Raw genomic sequence first — 17152 nt, forward strand, 5'->3', positions numbered from 1 at the left:
AATTTTTTATATCGATCCACTACAAATATACATATATACATACTACATATATTTTATATATTTTATTATTATTATTATTATTGTTGTTTTTGTTGTAAAAAATTATTTTTAATTTGATTGCAATGTTATTATTATATGTGTTTATTAACAATTTATATTAAATCGTTTAAAAGAGGAGAGAAGAAGAAGAAGAAGAAAAAAAAAAAAAAAACTAATAATATGGGCTATGACAATAATTTTGAAAAATGCAATAAGCATGAGGGTGAGTGGGGATCTGTGGGTAATAAATAAATTGTTGAGGGTATATATTACATGTATAAGTGAAGCATGTACGATGGATGGGAATATTGCTCTCTACAGCTTCACAGCTACGTATGGTTATGCGCGCGAGAGAAAGAGAGAGATCTACAAATTCTACTATACTTATTTTTAGTTATTTATTATTTTTTTTTTGTTTTATTTTTAACCCCTTTTAAAGCAAAACTCATCTGAAACTACCCTGAGACTCTGAAACTCATACCCATGCATGCATATTAAAAGGTACCAACTTTAATAATATTTAAAACATTGGCCAACAAAAAATTAAATTAAATTAAATTAAATTAAAGCAACCATGCATCAATTTTGTGATTTTTATAATTTTTTTTGACATGTTTGAAAGATGCACAGACAGAGTTAATAATAAAAAAGATCCATGGAATCGTGAAAATGGTAGAAAAGAAAAAAAAAAAAATTAAAAAAAAAAAGAAAAGACAGGAAGTTGGGGGAGCGATATTTCACAGGTTTCGCGTGCCAACGAACTTTAATAATATTCGTTCCATCAGGTATATGGTCGGCATCTAGCCTCATATTAAGTCACATTGAAAAGAAAAGATAAAAAATAAAAAAAATGAGTTGGTGGATGGACCACTGGTGGTACGGAGAAGGGATGTTTTACCGGAGAATGAGACATGTAATAAAGTGAGTTTTTAATTTTCACGAATGGTGTATGCGTATGCGTCGCTCATACACAGCAAGAGAAATAAAAAATAAAAAATAAAAAAGAAGAATGGTGTTGGTGGTGTTACTCGAGCTGTCTACTAGTATTACTAGATAAATCACCCAACAGGCAATATAACCCCCTTCCCTCTCTCTCCTTCTCAACATTTAGCACATAGCTATATAGATGCTTTTTTTTTCTATTTTTTTTTGCTCATAAAGACTGCTTGCTGTCAGTGTATGCGTATATATTGTTATCTGTATTTGGTTTTTTTTTTTTAAATAAATAAATAAATAATAGTGATATGGCTAATGAAGGTTTTTTTTTTTTGAAACTTTGTTAAGACAAAATACTCAGTATTATATTTGATGTAATATAGAATTAGAGTTGCTGAGTGGAAACACGTGTCGACAGAAATTCAGACATGTATGTTGTCTATGTGTGTATTGAAACACAACTTTGTTCTGTACATGTACAGACAAATCTTTGGCACATATACAAGTGATTAAACATACATGCACAAGGGTCACTTAATTATCTTGTCCATTAGCCTCGAGAACGTTGCCAGGAGCTAATGCATCCAGACATCATCATCATGAAATTCATATACATGTATATGGGACACCAGCAACAACAACAACCACCACCACCAATATAAAATTCGACACACAATTTTTTTATTAAAGGACAATTTATTTTAATTTTATACATGTCCATGTAATAATAATAATAATAATAATAATGATATACTTTGTGTGGAAAAAAGAAATATAATGAATGATGAATTCAATCGTAATTTAGAAGCAAAAATTTCATTGAAATCAAAGTGACAATCGTTCATTAACACATATTTTTTATTTTTTTCCTTTTTACATAATCATAATGATGATGATTTTTTTCAAAAGTAGTGTATAAATGTGTATACTGATTTGATTGTATAGGGGAAAAGGTATTTGACACGATATAAAAAAAAAAAGAAAACGATCTCTCTCTTTCTCTCTGTTGGATGAAAATACCAGTGATTGCTCAAGGGTCACGTATATATAGTGTAATTGCATCCTTTGTGTTGCAATCAGAGCCTTAACTTGTCACCCCGAAATAATCCACGCCCATCATCATCACCACCACCGCTATTTTTTATTATTTTCTCATTGAATATTGCAGCAGCACCATCAAACTCTACTTTTTCTATATTTGTATTTGTATATTTACACATTAATGTTTATCTAATTTTTTTTTATTTTATTTTTCATTAGTTAATTTAATTTAATAAATTATTTATGGCTATATGCTGATGACTGATGAGATCTAAATTATATAGTCGGCGCCACTTAAAATAATATCTTTCTCTCTCTCTCTTTCTCTCTCTCTTACAAACTACTGGCAACATTACATGATGCCCAGTATAAACTGTGCATCAGCGCTAAAAGCTGTCATTTTCTGTAAGCTGGAATTATGTAAATTTCAACGAGGTAGGTTCAAGGTCCGAATAAGATGATATATACCATATATATATATTTTGCATTGCTTATGCTATACTTGAAAATTATGTATATATTGTACATGTTGATTAAAGGCAAAGGCCATAATAAAATACCTTAAATTTTAATGGCTTTATATAATATATTTAAATTTAATTAATTCACTACGATCAAAAGCAAATGAATAACCAATGAAATAAAATAATTTGACAGTGTGTTGAAGTTGACTACACATGTATTTGACCAACAACAAACTAAACTTAAATCATCAACGCAATATAACATAGACACATGTGTTTTTGTTTTGCCTCCAAGATGTATAAGATTAAATTCATTACTTTAGTTTTATATCCTGTTGTATTACACAAACAACACCAACAACAACAACAACAACAGCAACATCAACAGACCATATAAAATGGTTAGAAATGAATGGTCTTCATGGACCATTTGAATTGACTTGAATCCCATGGGATCATCAAATGGGGAAAAAAATAAAATTTAAAAAAATTAGAAAAGAATCAAGCACATATTGTATTTATCAGTCGACAAAACAACACGTGTTGTAAAAATATAAATAAAGATTGAAAAATATATATATGGTTTTTTTTTTATCTCTTGTACAAATAACCGTAAATTTAAAAACTGGCATTACTATTTTTTTTTTTTTTTCTTTTATTTTTGTTAGTTTATCCTCTTGGGAATAGTAATAGTAAATAAACAGATAATTCTTGGGATATGAGCACCATGAGATAACCGAATCTTCTGTGTTTTTTTTTTATTTTTCTTTCGTTGTTTCAATATAGTATACGTATAGTTGTGTACTGCAGCAGTTAAACTTTTAAATAAATAGTTTGATGTTATAAATATTTAAAGATTCAAGATTTGAGCGAGTTAATGCTTGTAAAAGGAAATCGTAAAAATAAAAAATAAAAAAACACAAAGATGCCATTAGTTAAATTACTCTTGGACAATATTATATAAATGTATGAATGTGAGTCGTGGTGGAAACTGGAAATATATAATATATTTACTCTATTTTTTTTCCTTTTCTATAGCAGGCATATTTAAATATTTAAAATAAAATACTTGAAACAGCCAGTCATTGTCAGAGTCTTTTGACACGCGATAACAAAAATAGAAAAAAAGAAAAAAAAGTCTCACGTCCATTAAATTTTTTATCATTCAAATTTAATGCTCTATATCTTTTTGACTTACAAGTGTTTATTTAAAAAATTTAATATGTGAGAATGATAGATGATGAAAATTAAAAAAATAAAATGATTGTCGTAAACACTGGCCTGGGTGTTGAGAGAAAATTGAGTTGGTGTGGTGGTGATTCAACGCGGGACAATTGAATCCAATTACAACGACTGTGACGTTCAGTGCTTCTCAACCCTCAACTTAGATGACATTGATTTCTCTCTCGTGTTGCCACAAAATTTTACTTAGATATAGATGCGCGACAAAACCTCATTAATCAAATATAATAATAAATTATCTATCTTTATCTATAAATATAATATTATCCAAATTAAAAAAAGCAATTAGATAAATAATAATAATAAAATCAGCTGATGAGACGTGTCACACAAGAAAAAAAAGTGAGTTGATGTAATGCAATCTGAAAGTCTGAGTATGCTGACTGAATGGAATGATGACGACGACGACGACGACAAAGTAAAAGGGATGCGAATTGCAGATGGATGGATGGATGGATGGATGGAAAGACACTCACTCGCGCCCCTGGGCTCATGTTCATTAGAGACCGCATTGTCCGTTAACTAAGTACAAGACTCAGTTTCTCCCAACCCCCCTTAACTTTGGTGCACTGTTGTCATTCGTCAGCAAGTTTGTCTATCCTCTTATTAGCTATGTTAAACAGTGTGCAATGTTCAAATATATTTTTATATTTAGCTTTATAAAAAAAAACTTAAAATATCTCCTGTTCTCTTGATACCTGATCTGTTAATTTTGCTTTCTCCAATGCACAACTATAGTGTGAGGCTCTTTTATTTTATTGAATCCCGACAACGGTCTTAGCCATCTATCTATCTATCTATCCATCTACCTTTATTCTTTTCTATGGTGTTCTTGTCCATCACACACACACACACACGTATATGTAAAATAAAATGCATGCATTTACATTGTCAATGTCGTTGTCGTTGTAGCCCAACGTTGTTTGTAATGCGGCTGTCGGAGAATGTGGTGCCTGCCGGATTTTCGATATCCTAGCCCTGATGGTATATATCAAGGCTGTGCGACGACCTCATGGCACCCCATTCAATATTTATATTTCGTTAATTATAAAATCAATATAATAATGTGTATAAAATCACATAAAATGATGATAATGATGATAATGATAATAATGAATGTGCATGACAATTAGTGACATATGTAAATTTGTCGTGTGAAAAGTTTGTGAGTGCCTTGACAACTTGCAGTACGTCAAGTATAAATATAACAACTTTAACCTCGTCGTTTTGTTGGTCGCACGTTATATTATTACATCCACATATATACAGTCAACTATGTAAATAAAGCGACCAGCGGAAATTGGTCTTTGAGACTTGAGTCAGACTGTCCGACTCAACTCCGACTCTACTCTAAATGTATATGTATATGTCTGTCTGGGCAACAGTTTACTCTTATTTTAATTTATACTTCCAAGTATATTAATAAAAGAATAAAATATTAATTTTAGTTTGTTTACTTACATACATCAGGGTCTTTATTTGGGTAAACAACAATGGGCTGACTCATTCATCATTGGCACCTGAAATTTAAATTAAATATAAAATTAATTTAACTTTTATAAATATGCAGCTATTTGATATTATTATTTTAATTTTTTTATACTGCATAAAGCATATGCCATGCACGTGTGTAAATACTGGCTTGTTTTTTATTTTCTTTCTTTGAAAAATTATACACCCGCATAACTAGAACTTGTGATAGAATAAAAAATAAATAAAATAAAGATTAAAAATACATGAATTTAGAGTGGTTATAATTGTCAGTCACAGTGATAATAATTATACTGTGACCTTTGATAAATTTATAAATTTATGTATTTTTTATTTTAAAAAAAAGTTGACACAAAAATAGAACAAATACATATATTATTATATAATTAATTATTTTCAACTGACATATTGACATATTTATGGTAGCCTAAAAACCGATATTTATTTATAAAGTTATTATTAATAATCCAAATATTCACTGCAATGTGAGAATACCAAATTATTTAAATGGCCATTTCTATATATGTATGTATATATGTATGTCAATGTAATCGATGACCCATTTAATAATTATTAAATCAAAGATGAATGTGTATACATTTTAAAATCATATAATATTACTCAGTTTAATTGTAAAATAAAAATATCCCCTATGATAAAATAATAAATAAGAAAGCATGCGTATATGTAAGAGAAGAGATATATATATGTATTAATGTGTGTATATATGTATAGCAATCTCCTTCTATCCAATATCCGACTTTTTTGACAGCAATTTCGGTCACGTCCGATAATATATCGGGATCATTAATATAAAGCCCTCCATCCTATATACCAGAAGCGCGTCCCTCGCGGGGAAATTGCTTTTCAATCCCCCGGACCCATGGTACTACTGTCCCGTCGACTCGATCTGCCATATCCACCGTGTATATCTATATATATATATATACGAATACGACGACCTTCATCTCATTCTCATTCTCATTCTTATTATTTTTTTTTTTTTATCCTATTATTACATATACCTACTACTACCACCACCCCTAAATCCAGCCTGCCCAACATCAAGAGAGTAACGCCCTTAGATATATATATAGAAAAAAAAAAAATATATATATATCGAATAATAAAAAAGGATTATATTTATTTAAAGCATCTATGAGAAAGAAAAAAGATTTTGTTTAATATAAAATAAAATTGTATACTCAACTGATGTATCGAGTGGTTCTAAATAAAAAAATACCAACAAGAACATCTGAGTATAAAAAATATGAATAAAAACAGTAGCTGCTTTTTTTATTTTTTACATGAGAAGTTGATCTTTCATCCTGAAACTTGTGCGTTGTGCTACTCTTTCTCTCGCTCGCTTTTGCTATGTATATAATATTTTTTAGCCAAGAGAAAAAGAGGGAAAAAATGATTGTACACAGAATTACCAAAATGAAAAAAAAAAAGAAAAAGAAACACACCCCGCCATAAAGAAGATCCCCTCAATCAGATAAAAAATGTATTATAGCCAGCATGATACAGAACTCAATACCTCCACGGTCGCGCGCACATACACTTATACATGTACAATTTTCACAAAACTTTTACTGTTTTCCATATAAATACACACTTATACAGCTATGATATATACATATATTATTGCGCATATATTCCAAAGTCTAATATAATATAATAGCTGTTGGGGTATATGTATATATACTGGCCATCTCAACTTATTTCCAAGCAGGGCTATATGCAACCACCACCACCACTATATATGTATAGTATCGATTTTTCTCGATAATGCAGATTTCTCATTGCACATTCACTGCGTCTAGAATAAGACATATATATATATATATATATTGAGTTTATCTTTGCCGTTGACAAAATTAGATTCATCTACGATTGCCAACGTACCACTTAACTTTATTGGCAATAATTTGAATTGTGGTTTCTTCTTAAATATTACCGTCTTTTTTATTTATTTTCTCATCAATCGATAGACTCTATGTAAAATATTAAATGAAAAAGTTTATTATTTTTATGATATAGTTTGTTTGAGATGAAAAGAAACCCTGAGAGCTTGATATATTTATTTAGCAATGATAAAGATAATGAAGAACATCCGCTTTAATTTTAAAAGTATGTCTTTTTTACTTTTTTATATATCACTCTATACTACCACTACTAGCTACAACTACCACTATATAATGTGCTTGGATTTTGTCGAGGGACCGACAAATTCTTTTATATTATATATTAAATAAATGAAAATATAAAACAGGATACACGTGTTGTCCAACAATTCATGACGCTTTTTATCAATTATTCATTATTATAATTTTTTTTTTTTTTTTTTTCTCTTTGATATTTCATTTGCATAAAATAATTATAATTAAATGAGCATGATGATAAATATATTTAATTAAAAATATAAAATATAATAATGTGATTAATGTGATGGTTTGGTGGGTGACTGTGCAAATACCGGTAAAAGCTAATGACATTAGTACAAGTAATGTAATTGAGCATAGCCACCGCGATGCAAGACCGCATATCCGCGGTGAAACATTGAACCAAAGAGTTTACCTCTACAATTTGACTATACTCTCTGTCTCTGTTTCTGTCTCTCAATATGTTGCATGTTATTATGTGTGGACCAGCTGAATTTACAAATTTATTGAGTCAATCTCGTCCGCATAATTTAATTTTAAAATATAATTTAATTTTTTTCATAAATAAATATTATAAACTAAAATTCAATTTTTGCCGTCATAATAAACACTGAAAAGGTAAACTTTTTTTTTTTTTTTCATTTTCACAATATACACTTTTTGTTATTTTATATATAGCCAAGGTGCATTTAGATTGAAAACTAAATTTTACATTCGCTTCGATGTTTGCCAATAAATATATCGACTTTTTTTTCTATATATATATATATACAGTTGGTTTTTCTCAACAAAAAAAATGAAAAAAAATTATTTTAAAAATCTTATATAGTTTTCACGGTTATACATCTGCATGTATACCTATACATATATACAATCTAAGGTAAAAGACAAAAATTGGGGTATAGAATAATAAAAAATAATAAAAGGAATAACCCTCGTATAGGAAAACCGGACTTATTAAAAATCTGTCATGCCATCCGAATATTGTCGACGAAAATTTAATAAAAAAAAAAAAATATATATATATAAAAAATTGAAGAAAAATAAAAAAAGAGAGTAAAGAAAGAAAAGGAGGCCTCGATCGAGCAATAACTCAGACACTTTCCTTTATTGAATTGGGGTGGTTGGAAATTTTCATTTCCCATTGTTTTTTTTTATTTTTTTTATTTTTTATATGCTTTTTCTTTGTCGCTCTATCATTTTATTCGATTACGAATCGTTGGGAAGATTCCACGGTTCCCGCGAGATACCAGACAATAGGTTATTGCGCGAGAGAGCTTTATAACCGAGCCCTTATATCATCCCCCGGGCATCAAACCACCACCCACCCACCCACTCACTCACCGACCCACGGTTTTTCTATCTCTCTCTTACATTTCTCCATCCACAAAGCAATCTCATTACCCTGGATGCACTCACCGTATTAATGCCGAAAGGAATTAACTTTCAATGTTACGGGATCGAATGTTATTAACTTTATATTGCCGAGTGGCGGGATGTGCTGCAGTGTCTCGTGGTGGGGAATTTTATTCAATTTTTTTTTTTATTTTTAATTTAATTTTATTTTTTTAATGAAAAAATATGGCCTGTTCAGCATGTCCCCTCGTCTCTCTACCACCTCTTTTTCTCCTTCTTTTTTTTTGCTCATATATATATATTTAATATGGCACACGCAACCACTTTTCATTGGCAAAGCGTCAGCTGCTCTGCCGTCACTACTTCGCTTTAATTTTGTTTTTCAAAACAAGCGACGGCTCATTATCCGATGATTAAAAACCATTACTCATCCAAACGTCGATGCAATGCTTTTCACTAGTTATTAATATTTTTATTTTCATTTTTTTTTAACCTGAGATAAAAACTGTCTAATTGATTTATGATATTGTTATTTTTTTTTTTTTTTTATAATATATATAGTAGATTAATAAATTTAATTAAATTCAATAAAAAAAATGACAACTATTTATTATTTTTATGAAAAACAAAACAATATTCATTTATTTAAATTCTGAAAATTCCGTGTATTGTTTTTTTTTTTTTTTTTGATATAATAAACAAAGTGGCATATGCAAAAAATATAAAATAAATAACTAAAAAATAAAAATAAATGAAATAAATATATAAAAATAAATAAAATGATTGCTGAGTGTGTTGGTTGAATGGATTTTTCTCTATCTGCATTAATATATATATGTATATATGAAAAAAAATTGGAGGACTATGTTGTGGTGATATATACAGTGGGGGATGGTTTGTGCGTTACCAGGTATATGATTCGTTTATATATATAGTACAGCTCGATTTCAAATAAAGTTAATTGGAAAACATTGTTCGAACGAACGTGGGGGAAAGAAGGGTGGAGTTGCCTGAGTGGAGAGATCCGAGGCGTTTGCATCAGACAGAGATGGCAAATTTGAGTTAGTGAAATTAATATTTCCTATCAGGCCATCGGATCCAACGCGTCAGGTCGATCGACAGGCCTCATTGCTGCCGGTCATTGCCTCAAATAATAATAAAACTTGAATATATTTTGTAATTTGACAATATTATATCTTTTTAAAATATATATATTCAATTTATTTTTTATTATATACCTATATGGCAATAATAATAAAGACTGCAGACTCTTGAGCCTCGATACATTATTATAGCTGTGTGGTAGTAAGGTAGTAGGGTATAGGGTCCAACTACGGGATCACAAGACTGACAGTTTTCTAATGGAAACCGTAAATAATAATAATAATACTCTTATTTATTTTTATTGTTGGTCAATAATGTTATTTGACTTTTTGGCTTTTTCAAATGTTAAATTTCATTTAATTTTATTATTATTATTTTTATAAACATCAACAATTATTGTTGCAGATGCTTGAATCAATATTTATCTATGTATATGATATTTTATGCGGGCGCTAATGCCGAGATAATTGGTCGGTGTTTCAAGCAGATTGGCTACAGATTTACGAGGCAATGATTGGGAAAGAGCGATGTTTGTCGATGGGTATACTATGAGTGGGTAGTTGTAATATATTATATCTGTAGTCTATACACACACCGGATATTCATTGTTATAGTTTCATCAAAATCTCAAGCGCAGACTCGAGCCAACTCTATACTCAAGTAATAGCAGTAGCAGTAGTAGTAGTAGTAGTAGTAGCTGGACTGGACTGACTCTCTCGCCACTCGATAATACGTCGTAATGACGTTGCAAATTAGTGTCGGCGCGCATGAACCCGTGGCTCCGGGACGCTTCCAACAAATCGATGATACGTAACTGATGAGTAATCATGTAATTTTTTAAAAAACTTTAATCGTTTTTTTTTTTTCATTTTATTTTTTAGATGATACTGCAAAGCGACGTTCAACAACTTATTTTTATTGAATTTGAAATAAAAATAAAAACTTATATATAATATATAGAGAATAAAGAAAAAAGTAAATGAAATTAAAAAAGAAGAAAAAAAAAAAAAAAAATTAGAGAAAACAATTTATCGCTCAATCTACGTTCGCGGATGGTGGCCGTCCAATGAAAAGTAAGCCACCGACGATAAAAATTTTATAATTACTTCTTACTTCCGTTCGGGGAAATTTTAATTAAACCGTAGAATTGGCCTTTAACGAGAAAAGAGGAAACCGTCGCTTTTGTTCGCACCGACGTGCAGCACCAGCTTCTCGTCGTCGTCATCGTCGTCGTCGTCTCTTCGAAATTAGAAAAAACGAACAAAATTCTATGACGTTGAATAAAAGAAAAAAAAATAAACAAAAGCAAACAATATCTAGCTTGGTAAATTAAATTAAATTGTCAAATTTTTCTTACGTTATATAACAGAGTTGAATATAATACCACATTGGTTGTATATATTTTTTTTTTCATTTTTATTAAAACGGAGCTTCGTACAAGAGAAAAAGAGAAGAGGAGACCAGAAGAGGGATGATGTTAGAGAGACAATCATAAAACCCCGGCCATTGAATTTCCCCGTAAACCGCGCACCAAGTTATACCTCACTTTCTCTCACGCGCGCGCTATGTTACTAGTGCCACTACTGCTATACCAGTGTCCCAGCAAAATTATATTTGATTCTAATCTAGCAAATGGGACGGTGGCAGAGTCTATTTATTTACACTCGGCTTGACGCGTCTATACTCTGTGTGCCCTCCTCTGCTTTTATTCGTAATAGTAAAAGAGGACTCGGAGGAGGGTAAGTATACAATATCTCGGTCCAGCAAATATAATAATAATTAAATACAATATATATAAATAAATTGCCATTATTTTAATAACATCTCGACGTACGTTGTCTATAATATTTATGTTTATGTTTATGTGGGTGTGTGTGTGAGCAGAACGAATAGATTAACGGGGTATATACGACAAACGAGAAAGAGAGAGAAAAAGAGAGTTGGGGGATGGAAAACAAGTGGTCGAGCATTTATAGACATGGCAGAAAGGACGCATGGGCTATTTTCCGGCGAGTGCGCACCGATTAAAAATCCAATTCGGTCGTGGTGGCCAAGGGGAAACGGCCCGGTAAAGCATTCGAAGCAAAAAAAAAAACAAAAAAAACAAAAGCTTTTCTATCAAGCAGAATGAAAAAATAAATAAATAATTAAATAAAAAAACATTTAAATGGAAACAATCGGATTATAATTCATTGAGGCTTATATACATACATATATTGTTTAAACATTTTATTGTTTCTCAGGTCAATTGCGATATTAAAGCTAGTAGTCTAGTACTGGTGTGGCTTATTCCATCTTGATACTTTTTCCATTTTGTGAAATTGATATTACTTTGGTAAAGTCAGTGTATATACCATATACCATCCGGATATCCATCTAATATATCAATTTTTAACGACATAAAACTTTCCATTGGCCAGAGTATAAAAACAAAATAAATAAAAATGAAAATGAAAATAATGGACATGAGATTGCTTGGATCTATATATATATGTATATTTTATTTTTTTAATATAAATAAAAATAAATAAAAAATAAAAAATTGAGCATGCATCAATCTTTATGTATCCAATACTTTGACCTTCATCTTTTATTTCATCCCTGTCTACCACCGACTCACTCAAATACATATATATACATACACAGAGCTTTTATCCATCCACTTTCCTATACCTATACTTATGAAACTCTACTCACTCACTTACTCTTAGAGTCTCAGTCTATATCACTTAAGTTTGGTCGCACGCGCGATATCATCGTGCAATCGGGCTAGAATAGCGCGGAATATCTCAAAGAGTAAAAAAGCTCAAAAAAAAAAGAAAAAAAAAGTTGTACATACAGATATATATATATATATGTATATGTAAGAAGCACGCGACATTTTCCAAGGGATTTAGTATAGCCATGAAGTAAATATAAAAGCCCTGGCTATTCTCCCGTAAAATTGTATGTGAAATTGTGCAATGTGTCTTGCGAATTGAATCGGCCAGTAACGACATTGACTTTATTGCTTGTATCGCGACATTTTAACTTGAGTTAAAAAAAATCAAATATATTATTTTTTATAGTTGCGTATATGTATACCTATACCTATATACAGAGAGTATACAGAGTCAACTTTTTATTTTTTCCCATTACTATTATTATTTTATTTACTTTTTTTTTTTTTTTTTTCACAATGATTTATCGTGCGGGCTAATTTGAAAATGCATCCAAAGTAATATTGCTCTATACTGGCATTTTATATATACACACATATACACATATACATGCATATACAGAGGAGTAAAAGGGGGATTGGCGTCGGAAAGCTATACTTTAGTTTGCAATTTAAACTTTACTTCCACTGGAATTGATTAGCTTTTAGTAATTAAGCAAGCAACGCCTTGGTTCTATATACCCCCTCATGCAATACCCTCTCACTCATTTCATTCAGGGGGTGATTTTAATCAAGGAACCGCGCGCGCGCACACACACACACGCCACCACCACCAACATTGGACTCCTATCATCTCCCTTTAAATGCCACCTTTTTTTTCTACACAAAATAATGATTATTCATTTATTATAATTCGCATATACCTATATATAATTATTTTTCATTTTTAATTATATATATATAAATGTTATATACAGGGGCATTAGTCGAGTTGTCAGAAGCTCAGGATGAGTTAGCTCACTGATGCTCCTTTTTTTTTCTCTCTCTCTCTCTCTCTTTACTTTTCTCCGCAGCTCAGTGCGAAGCAATTTCGGTATGGAATGCGTTTCCCTCGATAGGTTCGCGTTCATATACATATATACAAGAGATTGAATGAGAAAAGCGAAAAAGTGTATACAGTGTGAGAGGGGTTGTCTCTCTTCAATTTTTCTTTATGGGTATATGTATATTTGAAATAGTGTGTTGTGTGTGTGTGTGTGTGTGTGTGTATGGGTGTTTGCTGGTGCTTGCCCAGCCGGGACAGGCCCAAGCAATTTCAACTTCCATTATACACCCTTATACAACTATTCTCATCCTTTTAAAACCACCACCATCACCGCGATCACCACCAGCACTGTATGTACACCCCTCCCTCTTTTTCTCATATACATATAACATAGATGTATAGATGTATATATGTGTAAAACACCTATTTTTATTTTTTACTATACATATAGCTCTATACACTATACCCTTTGACAATCGAGTGCTTTTAAAGTATGCTGCGAATGAATTTATATGATAAGCATCTATCGAAAAAAAATAATAAATATTATTAAAAATAGAAAAAAAAATAAACTTGAAAATAATATTGTCCTTTTATACAATATATATTATATTTTTCATCTCACTTTATCACTCGAGCTTTTTGAAATTTATTGTTGAAAAAAATTTAATACACGCTCCACCCCACGTGGCATCTCTCTCATGAAATTGACATTAAAAAAAATAAAAATAAAAAAAAATATAATAAGAAAATACATCTCATGAAAAAGTACCATAAAATGTTGCTTTTTAATTTGGCAGTGAGGGTGTTGGGTTGTTTGGTAATATGACAAAGAAGAAGAGGGGATCCTCCTTAATATACGACTTTAATTTTGGGATTTCATTTAGAGGCTTGTTCAAATGTGCCTAGCTTGTGTGTGTATGTATGTATGTATACATATACATGGCCTCATCGCGAATCATGAGGTAAACGCAAAGAAGGAAGAAGCAGGCAAACCACTTCCGGCCGCGAAAATTGACTTCCTCTCTCTTTTGCTTTCCTTTATCATCCCTACACATCTACAGTTTTCTATTCACATTATAATATGCACAGAAGATACACAACATTTTCAGATGACAAAACTATAATAAAACCGCAATTGACTTTTTTTAAATATATATATACGTATAATTTATAATTACAGGCTGCTGCAGTAGTAGTCAATTTCGTTATCTTAATACGATAATATTATCAATATCCGAGTACTTGAATTGTATTTAATAATAAATATACTTTTGACTTACCAAATAAATAATATACGAGTGAGATGTTTCCACCCTGCCAATGACTGATGTTGTAATTATTATGATGATGATGTATAATCCCGAGTGTATATATTTATAAATATATATATATTAATTATAATATCACTTGATCATCACTGAATGACAATTACACTGAAATAAATAAAATAAATAAATAACCAACAATGGCATCACTATATAAATACTATAATGTTTGGTGTGTCACATTATTAATAAAAGTCATCAAAATATACGGCAGCGCGCGCTTTTACAATGGAAACGCGTGTCGTTTTATTAAAGTAATAAGTATACTATATATGTATGTATAAAGCAATATACTAGATGAATTATTTTCTTGTCGTTGTTGTTGTTATTGTTGTTGAGAGAAAGAGAGAGAAAGAGAGAGATAAATAAACCATATAGAAAATCTTGCATTTGTATATATATGGGGATTGAGATCGAGCCAGCACCAGTGTAGTGCTTTTGGCGACTAATGAACTTGGCAATTAACGTTGATGCTAAGCCGGATATATTATTATTATTATTATTTTAATATTTTGTTTTTTAATTATTGATGTTGAAAGCTATATGAGCAAATGTATTATTAAAAAATTAATAAATTATTATTATTATTATTATTTGTATATGGCAATTAAAATCATCAAATTAATTTATTGAAATTATCAAACAATGAGACGTGGTTTCTGTATAATAGTCCATGGCATATATGGTCACGCTTCAATAACTATTTTCTCGTAATATATCAATTGTAAAACTCATTAGTTGAAGGTACAATAATTAAATGTGTCGCCCTCCCTTCGTCTCTTCCTCTCCTCAGTCACCCCAATAACTATATAAATACATATATATATAATTGTGCTCTTATATTACTACAATAGCATTCAATTTCAACCGTTTTAAATTGAATGTCTTATTATCGATCGGTTGACATATTATAATGTGTATGTGTGTATATATATATATATATATTTGACATTATATGAATTTTTCAATTTCCGGCTCAATATAAAAACGACCGAGTAAATATATAGATATATATTAAAAATACTTACTCATCGTTGTTATTAATTTTTTTTTTTTCTTTTTCCAATTTTAATCAACAAAATTGTATTAAATGTAATTTAAGTAGAGTACAGTAAATAGTTTTTGTTGCTGTTGTCTATGTCTGCGATTGATGGAAAGATTGTTTATTAGCAGCGAATGGCACAGACAAGAGTCAATGTGTATATATATATATTGACACTTTGTCCCACCGGAGATGAGTGCACTCACTTTGTGAGCACAGAATAAAATGCCAATACCTATAACAAATAAAAACACTGCATAAGAAATTGACTAAGTAGATGACAAAAAAAAAGCAATAAGTAGATGGATGTTAAGAGGTATACATATATAAAGAATAAAAAATAAATAAAAAAAAAACTAAATCTCAAGATGTGGCATATTTTTCATGAAACAATTAGCTAAAACCTCCTCGTTTGGTGATGCTAATAAAGCCCAGTGTATATAGATGGCATTTACCTTTCACCAGAACTACCCTCGTAAAATAACACAACAAGAAAAGAAAAGAAAAGAAAAAAAAAAGCGTGGAGCCAATGAGTTGCAATGAAGGAGAGAGCTAGACATCACAGCAAAGAAAACTAACATTTATATTGCTTCTCCTCTATAGAGAACAAGAAGTCGTTAGACAATATAGTAGTAGTAGTAAGAGTATAAGAAACCACTTTCATTTTGTTGTTATACTTATATATTTCAACGTGAATTTACTAAATCAATCAATCAATCAAACACCCTCTCCCTCCTCTTTTAACCACCAGCCAATACACTCCGATTGCTTTACATTTTTATTCCCTTTTATTTTTTTTTATTTTCTTTTTTAACATTATATTTATTAATATTTTATTTTAATTAAAATTTATATTATTTTATTTAAATCAAATTAATTAATGAATGGATGAAAATATTTTTATAATATATATATACGTATACATAATGATGAGTATGTTTTCTTTTTTTGTTATTTTTGAAAAGCACAAAGCTCTGTAATGAGTAGAGAGTTGAAAATAAAAACTGGCTGAATGAAAGAATGGGCTGTATAGCAAAGTAGTAACGTTGACTGCAGATGGAAATTAATTCATTACTCTAATGCGTCGAGCGAGCCCATGAAGTGTCGAGTCGAGTCGAGTGGTGTGCGCCATCAGGCCTGCCTTCCTTCTCACTCACAAACTCCCGAGCGTCGAAAGATGGATCTCCCATTTTCATTTTCAAAATTAACACTCACCATTATCCCAAAGCTTTTTTCCTTA

The 17152-nt window shown here is 30.5% G+C and overlaps 1 protein-coding gene across 1 annotated transcript in view; it reads right to left on the minus strand.

Moving 5' to 3' along the window:
- LOC122856591 (LIM domain only protein 3-like) overlaps nt 1–15046 on the minus strand; it is a 29606-nt gene extending 14560 nt beyond the window's left edge. Inside the window, exons 1-2 of the mRNA XM_044158291.1 lie at nt 14826–15046; nt 5184–5242 (exon numbers count right to left, since the gene is read on the minus strand). The gene's annotated coding sequence lies outside the window, so the exon portion shown is untranslated. The remainder of the gene's footprint in view (nt 1–5183; nt 5243–14825) is intronic.
- Nucleotides 15047–17152: the final 2106 nt, after the last annotated feature.

Source organism: Aphidius gifuensis, linkage group LG5 (genome assembly GCF_014905175.1).
Source record: "Aphidius gifuensis isolate YNYX2018 linkage group LG5, ASM1490517v1, whole genome shotgun sequence".
In the NCBI taxonomy this organism is placed as follows: domain Eukaryota; kingdom Metazoa; phylum Arthropoda; class Insecta; order Hymenoptera; family Braconidae; genus Aphidius; species Aphidius gifuensis.